The following is an 11,787-nucleotide window of genomic DNA, read 5'->3' as shown; positions in this document are numbered from 1 at the left end:
AAAACCCAGAAGATTGTGAAGCGAAAAAGAACGGAAAATTTGAGAGCAATGGAATTAAAGTGAGGGAATTGAGAAGGTATTGCTGTAAGCTTTGTGGACTAGTCAGATCCGAACGCGAATTTCTAGAAAATCACATTATATTGGAGCACAGCGAAGAAATGAACTCAAAAGGTGAGATGAACAAGTTTATAGTGAAAAGACGCTCAGAAGACGGTCAGAGGCGCTACTGACGTCAAATATGTGGAGTTCTCAGATCCAAGCGCACGCTCCTCAAGTTACACATGCTCTCATCTCATGGCGTAAGTTTTGTAACCTTGATTACTCCTCGTCACTATTATTTGATTATTCAATATGGAAATGAAATTTTAAATTTTAATTGCAGCGCGAGATTTGCTTCGGAAGGACTAGGCAAACATTCGCGTGTCTGTAATATGTGCGGGATGTCATTCGGTAAACCCTCGTACCTTCATCAGCACAAGATATCTCACTCAGCCTGGTTAGTTAAAATCTCAACCCTGATTTTTATTGTCGAATTTAGTAACTCTAATGTCATTGTGTGTGATAGTTTTATTCTAGTGGTTTTATGCAGGAGGTTTTGAGGCATCGATTACAGCCCCCTCTTTGAACCTTCTTGAATGTTAGTGTTATTGGCTTCATCCTAGTGTTTTTCTGCACGAGGGTTTCAGATTTCTTTGAAAACCCTAGCTCTTACCGTGCATTGGAATCTATTTTGTTGCATATTGGTGTTTGTGCGAGCTTTATTCAAGTGCTTTTATGTAGGAGGGTTTGAGGAATTTAGCCTTGATTAGTACAAGGTGGGAGACTGCCTTGGAAGAGCGGGGTTGTTGATGCGTGACAACACAGGATCCCATTCGAACTCCACAGTGTCGAGGATAGGCAGCTGTGGATCATTAGCAGAGGGGTGACCCTCTGGGAAGCTCCATCTGGTCAGTTATGCCTTAACCTCTCTCACGCATTGCCTTTCAATTTCAGGTTGGACATTTGTATTATTGCAGCCCTAATAAATGGGCATGTTTTTGTTTTGAAGCTGTTAAATATGTTTTATACGAGTAACATGTTTTGCTCTATCTTCTGCTTGTAGAAACTAAATAAAAAAGGAGTTATGTATATTTTGTAGGAAACATACTAAGTTTATTGCTTCAGTAATGGAATGCATGGTACAGAAATATGTTTAATCAACAGTTTAGACGTATTGGTGCCATAAAGGAAAGCGCTATCATTTCCTATTTTCTTTTAACTGCTCTGTTGTGGGATAAAGTGCAAATTTATTTTCACATGGTAAAGCTTCTTCTCGGGAGGTAATAGAGATGACACAGCCCGTGCCATAACTGATAAAATATACTCCACTGATTACTGTATACAGTCATTTAGGTCTCATTTTCACTCCGGTCCTAATGTGCCTTTATATAAATGATTATAATGATATAAATAGTGAGCTGGAATCAGAGAGGAAATTCTTCGTAGTGTGACATTTTTTTTTTATTCTTTTGTTTTGCAGAGAGCATTTGCTTGCCCAATTATTGGTTGCGATTGCAGCTATAAGAGGCAAGACCATTTAAATCGTCACTTGCTAAAAGATGAACAAGAGCTGTTTGTGTGTTCCAAAGAGGACTGCAAAGTGCAGTTGCCAACATTATCCAATTTAAAACGTCATTTGAATCGGCAAATGGAGAGAGGCGATTCATGGCAGAGCCGATTTGTAAAGTCCAAAGAGACTATGAAGAAACATATCTGCCCAGATCATTCTTGTGACAAATCTTTTAAATTTCCTTCAAAATTGGCGAAGCACCTTGAGGATGTACATTGTAAGTTGCTAATTTTAAACACTTTTTCTTATTCCATCAAGAAGCATGCATGTTTCTGTGGACAGAACTGAATGCAGGATTGATGGGCATTTCATAACGCTTTTTTTTAGCTGTTTGCTAAAGTTTTAAAAATCATTTTTTAGTTATTGCTTTTTGGTGGATCGAATGCAATTATATGATTTAGTTATTGGCTCAGTTTTTCCCTTTAGCCAGTACTTATTTTTCAAATTTCATGTAAATTTTCTTAATGGACAAGGTTTTTGTGTAGTTTGGCTCATTGAAATGCCAACGAAACCTGGAAATAATTGCGCATAGAATTTTGAGTGCCATTAGTTTTGGGAGTTATTATTTCCAAATGTTTCTTAAGGTCAGGTGTTTGCATGCATTTGGCATTTCATTTGGTTTTGTTGTATTAACTATTGATTGTGAATTGCCTTTAGATTATGTTTCTTTCGCTACAGAAAACTTGTCCAAAAATTTGCAATTCTTGTTTTTGAAGCCGCATTTGAACTAAATAATGAGAAAAATCAGCAAATTTAGAACTTCCAAACGAAGTACAGAACTTGTAAATGAAAATATGTTGATTTACCCAAGAAATAGCCCCTCCAATTTTCCAATTAAGAAATACTCGCCTTCATCATTTAGAAAAGGACTAACATTATGACATCATAGCTCAAATAATACCTTAGAATTTGTCTTATACAAAGCACTTAATTCTATGTTCAATATAATGGAGAAAATGTACAGATACAAAGGCCTCTTAGGTGCATGAATGGAGGAGAAGACATTTACAATATGTCTTCAATTTGAGTCTTAATCCCCAATTAGGAGATGTGTAACTAGGTTTAACTATGGAGCATCTTTGATTGAATAGAGGTGTTACTTATCATTAATCAAGGATCGGTGAGGGAATAATGATACTTGTGCACTTAATTAAGGTGACCATATCTTAATTAGCTACTAGATAAGTAAAATTAATTATATTTAACATCCCAAGTAAACTTATTAAAAACATGCAAAACAACACCTACACATCCAAGGTGAAATATATACTATAAATATTAAATACTACACCAACACACCTATTGGGAAGCTATTAAATTTGGTAGCGTTGGTCAGTATGGTAGTATTTAAAAATCTGATGACTGGGTATGCATACATGTATACATGCGTACATACAAAAATTTATATATATAAAACCAACATCTATTCCTTTCATCAGTGATCTGACTGAAGACATTTTCCAGGTATGAAATCCTTGATTATCTATTGACATCGATCAAGCATTATTATCATGTATTGCCTTATATATTGAATCATTGATCCATCTGCATTAGTTATTTAAACTATCTCTAATTATGATTGGTGTATATTAGTTTGTTTGCCAAAATTCCCGATTAGGACTGGGACTAATAACTGATCAGATTGAAATGTCATGCCTCCTATTTATTGATTGTCGTGACTGCCCTTTCAAAGGGCTATATATGTGGATATAGTTGCAAGAGATAGAACCATCAAAAACATAAATAGTTCTATACCTGCAATCACTCCAGATTTAATTCCTCAAGTCTGAATATTAACTTTGGAACTGTGATTGCTTACCTGCAAGGGAAGACAATAAAATCAGTATTCTGTAAGTGAATCAATTACAGTCTGGGACAAGTTTACCAGTGCATTTACAGAAGCTCAATTAAGTGGCTCGGTGCTCTTCCATTAAAGCAGAGATGATCACAAAGAAGCCACAGTGCAAGAAAACCCTTTAATAACCCTGTAGGGCAAGACTGAATGGAAGAAAGATAGGGATGGCTCCGTTCACATGTTCTTATAACATTCTTCAAGGGAGATTTTCCTTTTACCAACTAACAAACTGCTAGGTTGGCCATTGGATGTGCCTCAGAAATACCAAAGACAAATGATGACCTTTGACAAGCAACATAGAATCAGAATCCAACTCTCCTTGTTGACATGGATTTGATTAACACCAGATGTAGGGATTTCCCCAAGCAAATTAGCATCACAAACCTCTCTAAAGTTGGCTTACCATCTAAAAACAGTGAATCTGATACATGTGAATTTGAATTTTGCTGTCGTCGACTTTAGAAAGAGTGCTGATGACTCATTTTTAAATTTAAACATACCAACTTAGTTGCAACTAGATGTTATTTAAAAGCATGCGGCCCTTTGTTGTGCATTGGATAAGTTAGAGAAATCCTATACAACAATTCCAAATGTGATCATAATGAGCTTCCTACTTGCATCAGAACTCGTCTTATTGCATGTCGACTTTTATCCTTCAATCTTACCTGGTCATTGCAATTTAGAAAAATTCAACTGACCTAACATTGCTTGTTTCAATTGATAGCTTAAAATACAAAACAACATGTTGGCTTTTATATTTGGTCTTGTTGAATCTTCCTTCCTTTAGAAGCTTTCTTATACATCCTTCGTGATACACACAGACACGCACAGACAAACATGCACACACACACACACACACACACACACACACAGAGGCATGCCTAGATACATACATACATTTATGTACCTATGTATGTGTATATGCCATGTATCTAATAGCATACAACTTCTTTTTTATATTATCTTTTGTCACAAGTCATATTTTTTTGTTCATCTTAAGATTCCATTAGATTCATTTCCATGTATCTTCATCTTCTTAATGAGCATTGAATGTATCAAGGTCAATTTTGTTCTTCTCTTGAAAGCCCTAGTAGTAATATTGCAACACTCCCCCCTGGGTAAAGCAGTTATGCAGGTTAGAGATGCTAATCAGTCTCTATGGAAATTCATACCCCTGCAATCAGACAGTAAGCAGCAAGCTTTTGACCAAGTAAAGAGGAAGATTTACTGTGGATCAGTATTAGTTCTATTTAACCTTCAACATTTGTGTGGGATTGAAACAGATGCATCAAGTTGTGCAATGGGAGTTATTGATGTGATTAATACCAGTATGTTATAACTTGAAGCTATTCTTGGATGCTGTAATGAATTATTCCTCTAGTGACAAGTAGTTACGTACTGGTTCAGTTTGCAATGACATGGAAGCACTATGCCCTGGGAAAGGAAAGTATAATCCACTTTGATGTGATCAATATCAGTATGTTTTCATAAAACTATTTTCTGAAGTTGTAACAAATTTTCCCTATGACAGTAGTTACAAGGAGTTTTCTGTACACTCAGGCTGATAACGAAGAAGCACTGTTTGCTTTAAGAAAGATATGCTACTTATGGATTACCAGTAATTTAGTACTTGCAAATCAAGAGTAATTTGACAGTTCAAAATTCAAGTGAAGGGGATTGTTAGTGTAGTTCGGTTTGTTAATGAATAATTATATATAAGAATGATTCATACCTCCACTGACTAAGATAGCCGCTTTTGCTGCCATTCCTCAATTAGTATCTTTGAGTTGTAGAATGTTTAGTTTTCAAGGAGGTATGTTGTACTTTACAAATAGAATGCACTCTAGACCATAGTTGGAAAACTCGCCAAATGCAAAAACTCGCCAAGCCCCCCAAAAGTTTAATCGGGAAAAAATTGACGATTTAAAAAAAAAACTTGGGAAAAACTCAGGAACCTAAAAAACCGCTGAAATTTAATTAAAAATATACATTTATTTTGCAAAATTTAATGAGAAGATGAATATAATAAGTTAATTAAAGACGATACAAAAGAAAGAAACAAAGTTTAGATATATATAAATGCATAATGTGTACAAAATTGCATTCTCATGCAGAATGCTCATGGTAGGAAGCAAAATAGTAAATTACTAAATAGTTTCAATCTGTCAAACTAGAAGTAAATACTAAAAGTTTAAATACATCAATACAATGTCAATCACATCTTCCTCTTTGCACTTGCACTAGCAGGAAAGTGAGGGGGTCTAGTCCTAGAAGAAGTGCCCCACACTGGGATAGGGTGTGAATTGCGTGACTGTGAACTCTATGGCTGTGCCCCCTCGCTCGACGTCCCTACTGACTGGCTCGGCGTCCTAGAAGAGGATGCATCTCCTCCTAATGGTAATGCCTAATCCTCGCCTGAATCATCATCATCCTCGTCCTCATCCTCAATGGCATCCATAGTGAACTGAAAATCAGTGTTAGCCTCCCCCTCCATGGCCTGCCTCTCCAAATCAGCGATCTCATCTGGTGTAAACAATGGACTTGGCTCCTGTGCTGTCCAATTAGAATAAGGATCTATCTCATCTAGATCAAGTGGACCAGGTAGTTCTAAGAGCTGTGCCTTTTTTATGTGCAACTTAAGATTATAGTGCACATAAACAAGATCATTAAGCCGTTTTTGAGTCATTCTGTTTCTTTTCTTTGTATGGATGGACTCAAATAAGCTCCAATTGCACTCACAATGGGATGAGCTACAAGGTTGGGATAGGAATCTAAGAGCAAATTTCCTTAAATTGGGGGTATTGCCACCCCAACTTGCCCACCAAGCATCTGCAAAACAAAATTAAGAAAGTTATGAAGCAATAAAAAAAAAAATCAGAAGCACAACTTATCAATTAGCAAAAGTTTTAAAGTTTGATGCTTTACTCGGTGCTTGAGTAGATCTTGCTCTCTTTGCTAGCATAGAAGAGAACAAAGGACCCCTTGATTCCACATAGATTTGTTGTTCGGTCATAATAAGGTCTCTCTCCTCTTCACTTGATATCATTCTCTCAATGCATTTAGAGAGACCTTCCATGACCTCTCCATTAGAATCTGAGTAGAAATCATCAGCCCTAAAACAAATAGAAAATGATATCAAGTGTTACTACACAACCTTAAAAAGTAAAGTAAAATAAAGACTTATTAAAATTCCAACTTCAAGGACAATCAATTATCATAGTACCTAAATTTGGGATTGAGGAAGTAGCCTGTTGCATGAATAGGTTGGTGGAGCATATTGTTCCACCTCCTATCAATTATTTCCCAAATGGGGTCAAATCTGAGACTGTCCCCGTGATAGTAACTTCTAACAGCCTCTTTCGCCCTATCCATGGCCTCATAAAGACTTCCCATTGGGGATTGCTTCCCATCACATGTGCGCAAGACTAGAACCAGGGGCAGAGACATCTACATTTGAAATTTGAAAAATACAAATTAGTTAATAACATAGTAAGTTATGAATTGATAATGAAACTTGAATAAACTAAAAATATAATGAAGTTACCTCCACAATCTCCTTAGCCTTTGCAAAGAAGCTATCATCAAAGACTATTCGTGCCACAGCCTCTCCTTCGGGCTTCTTTGAGTAAGGTGAAGCAACCCAATAAGCACACACAAACATTTGCTTCAAAGCCAATATGTGGTCAAGAATACTTTGCAACGTCAAGAAGACCGTTGCAAACCTTGTCATAGCAGGTCTCATCAAATCTTTTCCTTTAGTGGCTTTTCTCATCAAACTGAGAACCCATGGGTGATTATAGATATATTTCGTGACTCGCCTAGCATCTTCGACAACTGGACTCACCCAATCAAGTTTTCCTATGTCCTGCAAAAGAAGGTCAAGGACGTGTGCTGCACAAGGTGACCAAAAAAGTGTGGGATGCCTCTCTTGGAGGATTCTACCTAAAAGATTAGCAAAAAATCAATAATCAGTAACAAACTTTCCATATTTAGTATTTACAAATTAGATCAAATCTAAATTGAATAATACCATAGCATTACATTCATGATTCATATTGATTCAAATATAAAAAATTAAATCTACCTGCTGCCACATATGCTGCTACATTATCTGTGATTATTTGCACCACATTCTCTATTCCCACCTCCATGACAACATTCTCCAACATTAAAGCCAATGTGGCTGCATTTTTCACTTTGTTGGAGGCATCGACAGATTTCCAAAATACCACATCATCTTTGCAAGCAATCAAGTAGTTAATAATGGTTCTACTTCTTCCATCTGTCCACCCATCAGATAAAATGGTGTAGCCATACTTCTTCCACTCTTTCTTTTGGTCTTCTATCAACAATGTTGCCCTACCAACCGCTTTGTCAAGCAACCTACAAAATTTAGGTGTAATATTAAAGAAAGTGTAAGTGTTAGTAAAAAATTAGGAAGTAAGTTATAACAATTAAGATTTAAAATATAACAATGAACTAAAGTGAAACACAATTATTTACAATTACTAAATAGTAAAATACTAACCTTCCACTCATATCCTTGCGATTAGGCGGCTTGTACCCTTTGCCTGATATTGTCATTGCATTCACCATATTGACCCAATAGGGACTATCAGTGGCATTCATTGAGATATTGTTGAAAAACCAAAAATCAGCTGCTGCAATATCAGTTTGCTCATGCACCTCTTAAACCATGCAGTGCCCTCTAATGATGGCTGTGCTCCAGGTGTGTTTCTGGGCACAAAATAACCACCTATCCCTGATGGGGATTTGGATGGTGATGATTAAGAAGTAGGAGATGTAGAAGAAGTGGAATTGGTAAAAGAGAAATTTTGTTTGCGGATTCGTGGGCCACAAAGAGATCCTGGTATGTTCTCTAGTGCTTCTTCTTCCTCTTGCATATCAAAAGGAGCTCCTTCAGATTTAGCTATGGCTGCCCTCATAGCTAATTTTTCTCTCTCCCTATTCAATTTTTTCTCTTCAGCAGCTGCAAGTAGGGCATGGATGAATCTTTTTTCTTCATCAGTTACCTTGAGACAAGGATTTGAGTCATGTTTCTTTATGCCTGCAAGGTGGTATTTGAGGCGGTATATGCCTCCAGAAATAATTCTCTCACAGGGAATGCATATCACCTTCCCAATATCATTTGGACTTGGAGCTTCATAGGCATACCGTCATGCCTTATCTCTTGCATTTTTAGGCTGAGTGCCTATATATCTAGATGGGCATGGTGTTTGTGGCCACTCTTCTTGCGAGTTTGTCATGTTTTCTTAATGCTTGTCTGCTGCCTTACACATAAATAATTAAATTTATAGAAAAACGAATAAACAAAGTTAGAACTTAGAGTTAGAACTTAGAAGCTAGAAGTTTAGAACAACTAGGGTTTCAACTTTCAAATGATTTGAAATCATTTACAAACAACAACAAAAATAATAAAAGCTTTGCTTAAAACTATAAAAAGTTTTCAAACAATGATAAGATGAACATACCTGGAAAGAAATTTCTCTTTTAAATTCGGTTAGAATCCTCCAAAATCCACTCCAATTTGCCTTTAATCACTTGCAATCAGCTAAAACCTTCTTTGCTCCACACAAATGAAAGAAACAATGCAAAAAACAATGCATTTTGACCTATTTAGGCGTCATTGGCCGTGGGTTCCCTGAACCACTAGTTTTTTACATTAACTCGCCGATTACTCAGCGAGTTTTTGGACTCACGCCGAGTTTTTTGACAGGCAAGTTTTTGGGTGATTTACTCTCCGTCCCAAAATACTCGACAAGTGTTTAAAAATTGTTGAGTAATCGGTGAGTCTTCCATCTATGCTCTAGACCTTTGAACAATCACACAATCATCTTTTGAAGTGAAGAAATTTTCCGTTAATGATTAAATGAATGAGTTGTGTGTACTGCAAGTAGACAGTTGATGTTTGACTCATGTGAAGCTCATGCTTTGGAAGTTGTGCAATTGTGTTTTAACTTTTGGCCGATACATGAGGCCATACCCTCTTTAAGGTTCATCTTGGATATGGATTTTGGTCAGGGTTAGCCATGGGTATGCTTTACTGTGGCCTGGAGATCCCTGTAGGTTGGGGCTGTTCCCTGGATAAAAGTTTATGGGAATTAAAGATACTTTTGTTTAACTAGAAAAATGGAGAAGTGAAACCTAGAAATCTAAGCTAAATTTAAAATTCACTACTAAATACACCAGTAACACTATATATGTTGGTAAACAAAATTGTCTCTGTTATATTTAGCTGTGGACAAATTTAGACTTGCCCAATGGGAAACAACAAATGTTCCAACAGATGGAGTGATCATTATTAGATTAGTGATCTTTCTCTGTATTTAAGAGGGGTGGTTCCCTTGGATCTCTTGTATCCCTTGTATTTGTATGATATTTTTTGGGATTTTAGGGTTATGTTTTTTAACAATAAAAAAAGAAAGACAAACAAAAGTGAAAATGGGAGATAATAGAATAAAAATGGAAAAGTAAGAAAAAAATAAACACAAAAATTCTTTCCCTCAGAAAGCTAATCGTATCGAGGAGACTGCAATTGAGGTCTTATAAATTGAATGCACTAAAAAATAGGAAATGTACATCCACATTAGGTATCATGATGCATAGATCATGTAAGTACCTATTTATTTCATCCTAGGCACATGAGTTAAACACATAAATTAAGCAAGAAACATCTGCATTCATCACATGACAGAATACTTAAAGAAATGACTGTAATCTCAACATAAGAACCCACAATGTAAGAAAACATAATTTGGCTCACAGACTAGCCATATTATTCATTATTCATTTTCCAAAGTCGAACAGTTCAAATACTCTTTTACTTTGCTAATTAATGGTTACTATTTTTTGTCTCCAGCAACAACATACACTAAGATCGTTTGCTGTGAGCCTGGCTGTCTGAAATACTTCACAAATGCAAAGGCCTTGAAAGAACATCTGCGGCAGGTCCACAATCTCATCTATTGTGAGGTGTGTGGGAGTCAGCAGTTGAAAAAACAATTTACGAGACATATGCGAATGCATGAAAATCAAATCTTTGTGAAGAGTATAGCTTGCCCTTACGAAAGATGTCTGCACAGCTATTCTACGGTATACTATGTAATATATGTGATGTGCATGTTAGGTCTTCTTTTCTCAATTTAATTCTTTATATTACAGTGTGCTTTAGCAGATTCTGACAAAATTTACTATTGCAAAAATCTAATCTTCGTTAGCACATTAAATCAATACACCTTAAATTGAAACCATTCAAGTGTCAATTTAGAGACTGTGGAATGGCTTTTGCTCATAAATGTGCTAGGGATAAACATGAAAAGACTGGGGGGCGCATTACTATGTCCAAGTGAGATTCATCCTCATAGTTTTCAGTTCAAATCTTGAATTTTCATTAGAAAAGATGTATTTCTTGGTACTATGTTACATATGGTCTCACTTGAATTCTATTTTTGACAAGGAAATTTTATAGAGGAGGATGCAACCTTCCAATCAAGATCCTGTGGTGGTCGAAAAAGAAAAGCATTTACAATTGACTCCATCTCTAGGAAGACAGTTGCAGGCCCAGGGAAAAGCAGTGTTCTTGAAAATGGATTGCCTTTCATGGATTGGTTAATGTCAGACAATATTGAATGAATCTTCTTCTACACAGGAACATCAAAAGAGGGAAGGGTAATGATTTGAAACTGTCAGTTTATTTAATAGAGCAACAGTTTCAAAAAAGCTTTAAGAAAATGGGTATTCTATTGCATTGTTGATTACTCAAAGGTGGAGGAGAATTACGTTAACTGCTCCTGGAATCCAAAGCTATCAATTCAAGCCACTTAACTATAGTAATGAGAATCAAAACTATCTAATGGTTGTTGTTTGTTGAACATTAGTTGTGCAAATTTGGAATTATAAATAAACCACTTTCAGAAATCCTTGGAAGAATTACAAGTGATCTGGTAACTATAATGCTGGATCATCTTCTATTGTTACTGACTACAAGTTATGATTCACTAGAAAGATGGTAAATGCATATTTAGCATCTTCTGTAGTTGGTGAATGATCATTATCTGTGGTGTAGTCTTTTGTAAAGGTCCATTTCTATTATCAGTAATGTGACTGAGGGTCAAATAATAATTATTTTTATTATGTAATATGCATTGTACGGCCAACAACCTTGCTGTGAATATGATAGCATGATGCCTTGATTCTTGTTTCATTTGGTATTACATACTAAAACTATAGTCCATCACTTTCGTATGACTATGGAAAATTTCCAAGTTTAGTTTTAATGTGAAGTTTGGTAGTTTAGAGAGGC

General features: G+C 36.0%; 1 pseudogene; it reads left to right on the top strand.

The window, feature by feature from the left end:
- The first annotated feature begins 294 nt into the window (after positions 1 to 294).
- Positions 295 to 11,217, top strand: LOC149577804 (transcription factor IIIA-like; annotated as a pseudogene).
- The last annotated feature ends 570 nt before the right edge of the window (positions 11,218 to 11,787 follow it).

Source organism: Cupressus sempervirens, chromosome 1, assembly GCF_028749045.1.
Source record: "Cupressus sempervirens isolate cs-2001-9-10 chromosome 1, ASM2874904v1, whole genome shotgun sequence".
Classification (NCBI taxonomy): domain Eukaryota; kingdom Viridiplantae; phylum Streptophyta; class Pinopsida; order Cupressales; family Cupressaceae; genus Cupressus; species Cupressus sempervirens.
Note: the sequence above shows the minus strand (reverse complement) of the source record. Positions and strands in the feature narration are given on the sequence as shown.